The sequence below is a fragment of the Clarias gariepinus genome, chromosome 3 (genome assembly GCF_024256425.1).
Source record: "Clarias gariepinus isolate MV-2021 ecotype Netherlands chromosome 3, CGAR_prim_01v2, whole genome shotgun sequence".
In the NCBI taxonomy this organism is placed as follows: domain Eukaryota; kingdom Metazoa; phylum Chordata; class Actinopteri; order Siluriformes; family Clariidae; genus Clarias; species Clarias gariepinus.
Genome location: NC_071102.1, coordinates 47,803,454 through 47,816,682, shown reverse-complemented (window position 1 = coordinate 47,816,682; position 13,229 = coordinate 47,803,454). Strand labels below are relative to the sequence as shown.

Genomic DNA, 13,229 nt, shown 5'->3' with positions numbered 1-13,229 from the left:
TTGTCATTATCATTGGCACACCTGATCCATCTCCCTGATAGATTCTCATTTAGATAAGCCCTTACAGTTAGCATCCAGTGAGGTGGCGCTCTAACCTGTTGAAAAATTAAGTGTTTATGTTCATTTGCAATTATCTCATCAAGTAACCAGTTCTGTAGCATTTGCAGATGAACATCACTGATCATCAAAGAAAAACAGCCCATGAGATTTAGAGAATGTTCGCAGAACACATTCACTTTCTCCAATTTCTTTCTTCCTCATTTGCTCAACTGTAGAATGAGGATTTTTTTTCACCCAAATGCAAACATTATGCTTGTTGACTTTTGTATGAAATGTGGTTCATCACTGAAAACAAGACATTTTTCAAACTCCTCATCTTCAAGTTTCTGTTTTATTGCTGTTTTAAAATTTTTAGGACGCCCTGTACAACACTCAGTTCTGACTGACTAATCCAATTAAACGAGAGGTGTTAGTCCACAAGCGGTGCTGATAACAGACAGTAACAGCACTGTGAGGTGTAACTCTGTGTATGAGTGGGCGTGTCCCAGGTGTTGTCCAGTGGTTAATGACACTAACTGTGTGTCTCAGCGTGGGTGAGAGTAGGTCTGTACGGTCCGCAGTACTGAGGAGAGAGCAGCTGTCTGACTAAACCCACATTCACACCCAGTCACAGAAGCACTTTCAGTAAGAACACACATCTGATAACGTTATGGCGTCTTAAACAACACGCCGTCTCTGCACTCATCACTTCTAAGTCCTTCTGAACCGCCCGCGTCATTCTGTTCACAGCTAATGCTTAGCTACAAAGCTAACTAGCGTCTAACACAAGGCTGAATCCCAAATCCATTTGTAACCCCTGATCAAGGGCACCACTTGAAACAAGGGACTGTACACCCTACATAGTGCACTAGCTTTACATTTAACACTGTTTAACACAGAAGTTAACAGAGCTGATATTCTAAAGTGTAATAACTGTAAAAATTAAGTAAATCTGGTGAGTTTCTTTGGAGTGTCCACCACCTCCATGGTTTATTCTCCTCACCTTATGGCTACGAAGTACCGCTAAGAGTTTAAAACTAGTTTCAACTCCTGTTAAATACACTAACTGTCCAGTGGCAATTAGTTAGTTCCACCACACGTGGAAGGATATGTGTGTGTGAGGGGGGGAGCAAAATAACTTTAAAAATAAAAATAAAAAATCATCATCTGTTAATAGTGAATGGTGTTTGTGCTGTTGTACTGAATATCATTTAGTATTTGTGCTGATATTCAGTACAACAGCACAAGCTTGCATGTAATACTGCCTAATACTCTTATATATTTTTGTGGTACATAATGTATTTATTAGATAATTCGGTGATTAATGTGAGACACATCACGTCATACAGTGCACTACACGGCAGACATACAGTGGTTAATCAATCGGAATGTAGGTCCTACCGTCGCGGCGCTCGGCGGTACCGTTTGGCTTTGTGCGTTTGCTGGCTTTTACCATTGAGTGGCGCTATATAACTACAGGCTGACGCCTCATGCCTTAGTTCATTCTCTGCTGGATTAATGAGACAGAGTTTCAGAACTGCACGTAGTAGCGGATAAAATCAAGTAAAACATTGTAGTTAAACAAATTTATATCACAGAACTAAAATGACAATACAAATGTAGAATTTAAATTAAATTAAATCTTATTAGGATCAAATTTAAACAAAATAAATGTTAACACAATGAGCCTTTAAATTTTATCACGTGTAATTAGAAAAGACGCGTGTAGGGTTTTGTGTCATCTTATATCTTGTGTTCTTTAAATTTATAGTAGATTTATTAACTAAAATAAATGACCATAAAAATTATAACATTGTCAGGACGTTCTACTGCGTCAGCTGATGTTGGTCATTCAGCCCCGCTTGTGTTTGTGCGTTATTATAAGAATGAAATGCAGTAGACTGTTATGATCTGACCATGTTGCACGGGCGGCACCATAAAGCACGGACACGAGGCGAGGTCTTACGGGAAAAGGGTAATTTATTTAGGTAAAATGGGGAAGGAAAGTGTTGAAGGAGGGAGAATGGAAAGAAAGGGATAAAGGTTGTGCATGTGCAGTTCCGGGGGCTGTGCCACACTGGCATGCGGGCACACAGCTGACGATAAGTGTTGGTGCGCAGAGTGGCAGAACTGAGCACGCGGAGGCAGCGCTCCTGCACGCTCCCTCGTGACGGCGCTTCTCCCGCTGTCGATGGCCGGCACGAGTTCTCGCTGACGCAAAAACCTAACCACACTTTTCCTCTTCGGCAGCGGGGCTGCGAGGGCGGGCACAGTGCGGGAGTGAAGGTGCCGCGGGAGCTCGCGCAGCTCTTTCTCGCGCTGTCCTCAGCGCGGAGATCAAAAGGCCGGAATTCTAGTGTCCTTGTTTAAAGTCCCTCGGGCGCGTCACATCTTCCAACTGACATGCTTTTTTTATATTCTCCATCACATTACGTACTTCCCAGACCTCAGACAAACCTCCGCGCCTTGCTTTTATAATGCAGAGCAAGCCCGAGATCATATTAACGTTAATTATCGCCAGCCGGCACAAACAGGCGGCTCCCGTCCCTTTGCTGCCTATTCAGGGAGCCTACGGAGTAGTTATAGTAGATTTGGGCGTACACCCATCACACGCGCACGCCGTGGCAGATCATCATAATTGTCCTAAACTTGTATTTCATAAGGTTTTCCGAGCGGTGGTACAGCGCAACGGGGGTCATTATTTACTATTAAACATTAAACGAATTTACAAAACTTTATGCGTGTGATTAAGAGCTGATTCTACGTAGGAAAGTAAAGAAGAGGATCCTGATGCTCAACATTCCGGAGACCAAACCCCATTTAAATTAAATTAACAAATATTGCATGTAAATAACAATAGCCCACGTTTAAAAAAGCATTTTTATTTAGATTATAAAAAAATAATCCTGCATCTGTTTTAGGTGTTCCAGCTGCCACTGTTCTAAAATTCAAATTAAATCAAATCTTATTAGGATCAAATTTAAGCACAATAAATGTTAACACAGTGAGCCTTTTAATTTTATCACTTGTAATTAGAAAAAAAGCGTGTATGGATTTGTGTCATCTTATTTCTTGTGTTCTTTAAATTTATAGTAGATTTATTAACTGAAATAAATGACCATAAAATTAAAACAGTGTTAGGACGTTCTACTGCGTCAGCAGATGTCGGTCTTTCAGCCCTGCTTGTGTTTTTGCGTTATTATAAGAATGAAATGCAGTAGACTGTTATGATTTGTAACGGGTTCGACCCATGTTACTCAAACAACTCAGTTCAGGTGTAAGTAAATGGATAGAAAGTAAATGTCTGTGCTGTTTGGGGGAGGGACGTGCTAATGATTTGGTCGGCTCTGTGTGTGTGTGTGTGTGTGTGTGTGAGAGAGAGGGGTGTCGCGGTCGTTTTCAGTGAAACAAAGGCTCAGCTGAAAAATGTTAGGCACATCAGTCACTTAACCCCCAATAAAAGGTATTTGAGTGTAACAGATGCGCACTGAATACTAAACCTAAACCAGGCACGGAGATTAATGAACCAAGATAGCCCCCATACCCGTTTAAAAAAAATAAATAAATAAAAATACCAAATAATATTATTGTGTATAGACTGATTAAAAACAATACAATTTATGCTATCATAAGGAAAATAACAAGTTCTTCCATTCCAATGATTAAAAAAGGTAACAATGTCAACTTTAGAATCTAAAATCCAGGAGATTAAAATTACACAAATTGAAATCAATGAAAGTCTCCAGAAGAGCCTCAGATTCAAGAGGTTTTTAAAGTGGGGAGAAGTGCATTTCAGTTCCTCTGAATGTATAGGTGAGAACAGCCGATTCACACCTGGGGAGGGTGAATAATTTGTATTTGAATGTTGTCTGGCATTGTAAAGCACTATAGTGACACTAAAAGAACAACCCAGGATTAATAGGAATTCTTATACTGCATAAACATTATTTAGCACAAAAAAATTCCTCGCGCTCGGGAAAACTATGCGTGCGGTTGAGCGCTGGTTAGACTATAGGAAATTCAATCGGAGGGGTTTTATTTAGACTATTAAAAAAATAACCTGCGTCTATTTTTAGGCGTGCCAGCTGCCACTTTTTAGTTAGAAGTTTTCAATACAAAGCTTATAATGCCCACATGACATGACGGAATAAAGGCACGGCTGGTGATGATTGGGGTTTGTTGGGTTACAGTGGATTTTACTACGCGGTGTGAGTGCAATGGCCATCCGTCTGCTCGCGCTGACTCTGCTCTCCGCGGATGGCCGTACCGCCCCCCTCCCACCTCTCGCTCCTTTGAAGTTCCTGGGGCGCGTTCCATTTGCCCTGCTTGCATGCCGCACTTCCGCGTTGTTGCACGCGCGCTGCATACACAGCGCGTATTAAAATCCACTGTAGCCCAACAAACCCCGAGTATTTTATAGCGCGTGGTGCAACCCCGGGCAACGATAGTAACGATAGCTCACCAGTCATGTGTAATTCTGCGGTCCCGCTGCTTCGCATGTCTGAAGGGGAGGCCGCCTAACTAGTGCGCGAGGAGCGATATTGATTTGGGCGCACGCCGTGACAGGCTGAAAAAACTGTGTCAGATTAATGTGCAAAAACTATATAATAAAACTATATAAGACTACATGCCTTTATAAGACTCAACTTTTATTTAAGCGCACTCACAATAACGAAAAAACGTTGTGATTTTGTAAGTGTTGTAAGCTGCGCTGCTCTGTATTGTTTTTGGTGAACTTGAGCGCGTCAGAAAATGAACGCAAACGTTTTTTTAAATGGTCAGAGTCAGTCTGCTTGCTGTTTTCCCGACGCGTTCATAATCATTAGTCTACTTCTGCCGGTGCTCTCTGGAAAACTCCATGCATGCGGCTGAGCGCTGATTAAAACTATGGAGTAAATTAAAGAGGAGAATTACGATGCCGAGTCGAAGTCCTGAGCCCAAACCTCATTTAAATTAAATTAACAAATATTATAAGTAAAAAAACAATAGCCCATGTTTAGAAACCGTTTATAAATTCTTTCCGACATGAGTTGGTCCGGTGTTATGCGCAGAGCGCCGGGAGATTTCCTGGAGCTCCGAAATCACTGGGCATGTTTTCTAAATAGCCGCTATCTTTAATAACTGATGGAGGTTTTGAGCTGTATACACACGCATTCCTGCCTAAACAACTCTTAAAACTACACCTGTAACACAATAAACAGTAATATTTCAAACATTCTGCAGGCTGATATTTGGAGAAAGGAAAGAATAATGAATAAACCAGTTGTTGGGTCAAAATAACCCAACCAGGTGTTCATTTGTAAACTACATCTCATATGAGCCAACATGAGCAACCCAACAATGTGTTTAAAGTACCTGAAATAATCCAGAACTTAAATACCAATAAACAGATACAGAGATACGCTGTATAACGGTCACTGTTGTATTTACGGCAACGAGCGAAAATGTCACTTTGCGCCACCTGGCAGCCATTTTACGAATGACTTTGAAATGCAACTGATTTATTTTGGCCGCTGACGTTTTTACACGGCGGTGAGCGCGACGGTAATAACCATTCCAATTGATCAACTACTGTAAGAGGCAGTTTAATGTGAAAAAACCCTGTTTGGTCTGATAAAAAATATTGATTGTTATCAGTGCAAAAAAGAGAAAGGAAATGCAAAAAAAACTTTTCAGCTTTTTTCTTAGTATGCATGTTAAAGAGTTAATAAAATATAAAGTATTTATAATGGTAATAAAAATAATTACCTAATAAATAGGTAATCCTCTACTTACGAATGACTTTGGTTTCAGGATTTGTTCGTAAGTTTGGAACAAAGTGAGCATTTGACACAAATATACTCTATAAAGTATACCAATCTACTTGACTAAATCCTTGTCCCCTTTCCCAACACTGCCATGATGTGGCCTAAAACCATAACCGCGCCTAAAAAATTAATTAGCCTTTGCGCTTTAAAATCACAAGGAGAATCCCAGATGCCAGTTTGCCTTAGAAAAAATTCTCCCATAAGAAAAAATGGAAACTCCAATGATTTGTTCCACAACCCAAAAATATTCATATAATTAACAGAAAATATAAAGTAAAAAAATAAAACTAATTAACCAGCACTTTACCTTTAAAAAGAATCACCCATGACAGGAGAGGGGATAGAAGAGGGGGGATAATGTGTGAGAAGACACACACACACAAACACGCACCTGCGCACCTGCATGCACGCACACACACACACGCACAAACTTTACTTAGACTGCTAAATAAGTGGGGCGAGGGAAATTCTGTTAGCTGTTTTCCACTGTATTGGACTGTGAATTCTGTTTTGTTAAAGATTTTCTGAAATTACTGTCTGTTTAAATCTGTGGAAATTCGTAACTTGAATGTTTGTAAGTCTGAGACTACCTGTATAAAAAAAATGAATAAGAACAATAATAATAATAATAATAATAATAATAATAATAGAAGTAGTAGTAATAATTAAAAGACAAACATCACAGAATATAAAATAAATGTCAAAACGAAAAGTAAAAACACATACAACGACTTCCGGTTATGGCAGCCACCTGAGAAGACGGGGCTCGTGCCGCTTTGCTTCAACTAAAATAATTTTCTACTAGAAACACTCGGGATTGTAATAAAAAAACTGGGCAGTATCCAAGTCAAGTAAATTAAGCAAAGAAAGCGGCAAATCTACAAAGCAGCCTTAGTTAACCAGGTTTCGCGTTTGCAGTGAGGCGCAGAAAAGCACAGAAGAGGAAACCAAGTTATTTTCAAGGTTTGATGGAATTATGTCAGCGATAGAAAGTTTAAAGAAAGATATGAGTGACTGCAGTAAGCGAGTGATGCAGGCGGAATTGCGGATTGTGAGTACAGAGGACGAGGTAGCCCACTTGCAAGTAAACAAATTAGAATCAACAAAAAAGAGTCTAGAAAAAAAAATTATGGACTTGGAAACCAGATCAGGCTTAAATACCTTAAGACTGGTGAGCCTGCCGGAGGGAGCCGAGGGACAGGATCCATGTTCCTTTTTGGAGAAATGGATCCCACAGGTGCTCGAAGGTGCGACACTACAATCTTTCGGCATCTAAGAGAGAGCGCATAGAATCGCACCAGCGAGAGATGCCAAGGCGCCGCCAAGAACATTGATAATGCGCTTCCTTAACTACAAGGACAAGCAAGCAGTTATCGCAGCTACATGGGCAAAACACAACATTCGGTATAGGAACCAGCAAATTAGTTTTTACGCGGACTTGGCCACTGGAATACACCAGTTGAGGAAACAGTTCGACCCAATTCGCCAGGAATTACGCGATTTGGGGATTCGCCATGGAATGATTAATCCAGCTAGGCTGTTGGTAACTTACAAAGAACAGACCAGTACATTTAAAACGACAACCGAAGCAAGGGAGTTTATCAAGAAAATTCAGGAGAATACTGGCAAATGTTAGAACGAAGTATGAGTGTTTGTAGTCATAAACAGAGCGGCAGAGAGAGTTTTGTTAAAAGTCAACAAAGGGGGGTTTAACTCATCCTCACTCTGAGTGTGAAACGGTTGAGAGCAATAATGGGAGTCAAAAAGTTTTTGGGGGGGACCTCATGAAAGTGGGAGATTTGGAGGATGTACGTTCATGCATCCTGTCATGCACACTTGGAACGCGACCGAGTTAAGCGGTCGCGAACCAGGAAGTATAAAAGAGGTAAACAAACCATAGCACCTCGCTCAGTCATTGAGTCGCCGATGCCACGTCGGAATTCTCCAACAAACCGTGAGTACTCACCTTCTTGGTTTAATTTCCTGATCGAGTGTGTATTTATAGGACGCGGGTTAGATTGTGTCTTTCCCTTACTCCCTCTTCGAGAGAGTCCTTAGACTAAAGAGCGTGATTATCCTGCCTACTCGTGTTCTTCCGCGTTTGGGTTTACCATTCACGCAACAAAGGGCTTCTGGTCACTCTAGGTTAGTTCTTGACAGAATGACTGAGCCATCCGCGGTGAACCCAGCGGATTACGCGCACCTCTGCGATGTGGTAGATCAGCACGCCAAGCTCATCAACGCGCTAACCGGGGAGATCGCTAATCTGCGCCGGGACCTCAGAGACGTCGTGGCCTTGCGCCGCGAGGTTGCGGAGCTCCGGCGGGAGAACGCAGATCTCCGGGCAGCTGTGGATGGCGCGGCTAGCCGGTCTCCCGTCGCGGCGGCCGCGGCGCCGCACCAACCTCCCCCCCCTCCTTCTGATGTATTTCTGGCACTTCCGGATACGTGGGATGGCACGGACGGGAAATGTAACGTGTTTTTAACAGCGCTTGATCTGGTGTTTGAGTTCAATGCCACCAGGTACTCCACCGATCGGCTACGCATCGCGCTTCTGGTCTCGTTGCTATTCGGGCAGGCAGCTGAGTGGGCCACGGCAGTTCTCCGGGCGGATACAGACACCGCGACTCATATAAGGAGTTCACCCGCCAACTCAGACTCACTTTCGAACACCCAGCGGGCGAGGTGGAGACCGACACCAAACTCTACCATCTGCGGCAGGGAGGATCGTCCATGAGCCAGTACACAGCTGAATTCCGGACCCTCGCTGTGCAGACCAACTGGGGAGATGCCGCGCTCTGGACATCCTTCTACGAGGGACTGGCTTCACGCATAAAAGACGAGCTCGCCGGGCGAGAGCTTCCTGCCACCCTGGAGGGGATGATTCAGCTCACCCTCCGTATCGATCAGCGTATCCTCTCTCGCCCGAAGCCAGCCCCGAGGACCCTGCAGCCTGCACCCACCTTCTCCTACACTGCACCACGACCACCTACTGCTCTCACCGCCCCAACTACTGGATCTGTCGGATCTCCACCTCCTGCTGTGGTTGACACCGGAGCCGGGGAACCCATGCAACTAGGACGCACCTCCCTGACCGTGGTGGAACGCGAACGACGGTACAGAGAGGGGTTATGTGCCTATTGTGGGTCAGCGGTACATCACCGGGCGATCTGTCCAATTTGCCCGGGAAACGCCCAGCCCCGGTGAGTCTCTCCTCGCACTCACCGGGGCTGGGCGTTTCCCGGGCAAATTGCCCTCTCCACCTCTCCACCACGACTAACGCCACCATCTTACGTTCCAGGTAATTCTCCAATTTGGCCACAAACAAGTTCGAAGTACTGCGTTCATCGATTCCGGTGCCGCTGGTAACTTCATTGACTCAACTTATGCCAAAGAATTGGGGATAAAGATCGAGGCGTTATCCCAGCCGGTTCAAATCACTTCAGTCAACGGTCGGCCCCTATCATCCAGCCCTATCACCCACCAGACCCAACCAATCACATTCATAATCGACCAACACCAGGAACAGCTCCAACTTCACCTCACCTCCATCTCATCTCCTCCAATCATCCTCGGACACCCCTGGCTGCTGCAGCACGACCCCCTCATCTCCTGAAACCAGAACCGTATCCTCCAGTGGGGACCGACCTGCACTGAACTTTGCCTACAGGCCCCGGCTGGGACGTGTTCCACGGAGTCCGAGGCCCCCGATGTCGACATCAACGCCATTCCGCCTGCCTATCGTGACCTGGCTGGGGTCTTTTGTAAAAGAAGAGCCACCCACCTTTCACCTCATCGTCCTTACAATCTGGCCATAGAGCTCCAGCCGGGTTCTGTTCCCCCCCGCGGCCACCTCTACTCCCTGTCAGCTACCGAGACGCAGGCGATGGAAGAGTACATCACCAATGCTCTTCGACACGGTACCATCCGGCCCTCCTCGTCACCGGCAGCCGCGGGCTTTTTCTTTGTGAAAAAGAAAGGGGGGGAACTTCGCCCGTGTGTCGACTATCGGGGGTTAAATAAGATAACGATCAAGAACCGACACCCGTTGCCGCTCACCAACTCAGCCCTGGACGCCCTCTCTGGTGTTCAAAAAGTTGGACCTCCAGAGCGCCTACAACTTGGTGCGCATCAGAGAGGGCGATGAGTGGAAGACGGCCTTCATCATACCCACAGGACATTATGACAGCCTGGTCATCCCATTTGGATTATGTAACGCACCCTCGGCCTTCCAACAATTCATCAACGATGTCCTGAGAGACATGTTAGGCCGATGGGTGTTCGTTTACTTGGACGACATTCTCATCTACTCCCGCACCATCACATGACACACCCAACATGTCGGGCTGTTCTAAAGAGATTGCTCGCTCACCAACTTTACTGTAAGTTGAAAAAATGTGCTTTTCACCAGCACTCCAGCATGTTCCTGGGTTTTGTCATCTCACCCAAGGGTGTGGCCATGGACCCGCAGAAGCTAGAGGCTGTGCGTCATTGGCCCCCACCCAGGACGCTCAAACAGCTTCAACGGTTTCTCAGGTTTGCGAACTTCTATCGTCGCTTCATCCGGGGCTACAGTACAGTTGCAGCACCACTGACCAATCTGACTAGGCCCGCAACTCACCCCTTCCAACTCACTCCGGCCGCCACCTCGGCATTCAGAGAACTCTTCCATCGCTTCACCACCGCACCTATTCTTCTTCATCCAGATGCCAACCAACCGTTCGTTTTGGAGGTGGACGCGTCGGATGTGGGCGCCGGCACTGTTCTCTCTTAGCGAGGCCCAGACCAGAAGCTACACCCATGTGGCTTCTTCTCCAAGAAATTTAATCCCACTCAGCAGCGATACGGGGTAGGGGACCGCGAGCTGTTGGGCATAAAGTGGGCCTTGGAGGAATGGCATCACTGGCTCCAGGGCGCCAGTGAGCCATTTGTCGTCTGGACGGATCACCAGAACCTCATTACCATCTGGAACCTCAAGCAACTTAATCCACGACAGGCACGGTGGGCATTATTCTTCGAACAATTCAACTTTCATCTGTCATACCGCCCGGGGTCGAAGAACACCAAGGCGGACTCCCTATCGCGACAAAAGGAGGAAGACGTCCGGCAGACCCCATGCCTGTCCTACAAACTTCACGCATTGTGGCACCTCTCCAGTGGGATCTCGAGACAAGGGTTCGCCAGGCTCAGGCTGCGGAGGCCGGGCCGGCAGGTGCGCCGCCTGGACGACTCTTCGTGCCCCAACCACTAAGAGCTGAGGTTCTCCAGTGGGGTCACTCATCGCCCGTCGCCGGACACCCGGGAAACTGAAGAACCTTGCAGTTCGTGAAATGGGCGTTCTGGTGGCCCTCCATGAAGACGGACATCGAGGAGTTCGTTCAGGCGTGCCCGGTGTGTGCCAGGGCCAAGGATACCAACCGACCACCCCCCGGAGAGCTCCAACCTCTTCCCGTTCCTCGACGGCCCTGGACGCACATCGCCTTGGATTTCATCACGGGCCTGCCGGTTTCCGAAGGGAAGAACACCATCTTCACGATCGTCGACCGGTTCTCCAAGGCAGCTTACCTGGTGGCCCTCACCGGACTCCCATCAGCTAAGGACACCGCCGAGCTGATATTGAAATCACATAGTCCGCCTGCATGTGTTCCCCAAAGACATCGTCTCGGACAGAGGGCCCCAGTTCACCGCCCGGTTCTGGAAGGCCTTCTGCCGTCTGATCAACTCCACCACTACATTTAGTCATTTGGCAGACGCTCTTATCCAAAGCGACTTACATTTTTATCTCATTACACATCTGAGCAGTTGAGAGCTAAGGGCCTTGCTCAAGGGCCCAACAGTGGCCCTGACCCCACTAGTCTGTCCTCCGAATACCACCCCCAGACTAATGGTCAGATGAAACGGACCAACCAACAACCTCACATGGGCTGAGCTGTCTCACAACCTTCACGTCTCCTCGGCTACCAACTTGAGCCCATTTGAGGTATGCTATGGTTTCCATACGTACCCTCGGCCCAACAGTTGGTCCGTAGGTGTCGACGGCTATGGAAGCAAGCCAACCGTGCCATCCAACGTACCAACGCCAGCTACATCACCCAACACCGCCGTCGACACCCTCCGGGACAGTTGTTCAAAGTAGGTGACAAGGTCTGGCTCTCAATCAAAAATCTCCATCTTCACACAGAATTCCAGAAACTTTACCAAGATTCATCGGCCCATACCACATCAATCTCCAGATTAACCCTGTCACCTACCGGCTTCAGCTGCCTGCGGCGCTCCAGATCCATCCAGTATTCCACATTTCGCAACTAAAACCCTTCACCACTTCAACTATTCAATCCACATACTAAAGCTTGTTCTTGCTACTTAAGTACATTTAAAACATATTCTCAAAATGACTATTTCTTCATTTCTTCAGTATTACAATCCAAAATTCACCATAGTTTATATGATAATATAGTGATCTCAGATCATGCCCCATGTTGTCAAAGAAAATGCGAGAGAAGAGGATAAAATTGGAACAAAAAATTAAATCACTACAAGAAAATGAAAAATGATTCACAAAAACAAAGTGAGTTAATGATTTTGAGGCCTGAATATAAAAATCTGTCTGCTGATAGAGCTGCTTCTAGTCTTATGAGACAAAAACAATCATTCTTTGAACAAGGAAATAAAGCAGGTAAACTAATAGCATGGCAAATCAAACAATCAGAGGTCAAAACACCAATTACAACAATTATAGTTAATGGAAAACATGTAGTGGACCCTATAAAAATCAATGAGGCCTTTAGAAGCTACTATGAAGAATTATACGATGCAAAAAATGACATTAATTTAGAAAAGTTTTTAGAGAAATTGCCTATACCTAGTCTTTTAGATGAACAAAAAGATGACTTGGAAATGGAAATTAACAAAGTAGAAATAGAGAATGCTATTGATTGCATGAAATCAGGAAAACGAGCAGAAACAGATGGTCTCCCGATAGATCTGTATAAATTTTTTCAAAACATATTACTAACCCCACTACTGGAAATGTTTAGGGAGGCATTTCAAATAGGTAGCTTTTCACCCTTTATGACTTCAGCTTTGATAATTCTACTGCCAAAACCAAGCAAACCTCTTAATAAATGCGAAAATATGAGACCTATAAGTTTAAGTTGAAACAGATGGTCTCCCGATAAGTTTAAGATTTTAACATAAGATGGCGCTGGTGAGGTCGGCTGCCGTCACGACTGCTCCGATCACCTTTTCTTTGTTTTTGTTCTTTAAGTTAGTTTTTAGCGTTTTAAAACCAGTCAAAGTACCACCATGAAGTACATTAGTTATGATAGAGACACTCTTGTTTCTATTGGTGTACAATGTACTCACAATTCGACATTTTTAACT

At 45.2% G+C, this 13,229-nt stretch overlaps 1 protein-coding gene across 1 annotated transcript in view; it reads right to left on the bottom strand.

The window, feature by feature from the left end:
* Nucleotides 1–13,229, bottom strand: part of cacna1ab (calcium channel, voltage-dependent, P/Q type, alpha 1A subunit, b) — a 136,152-nt gene that overhangs the window by 72,809 nt on the left and 50,114 nt on the right. The window lies entirely within an intron of this gene.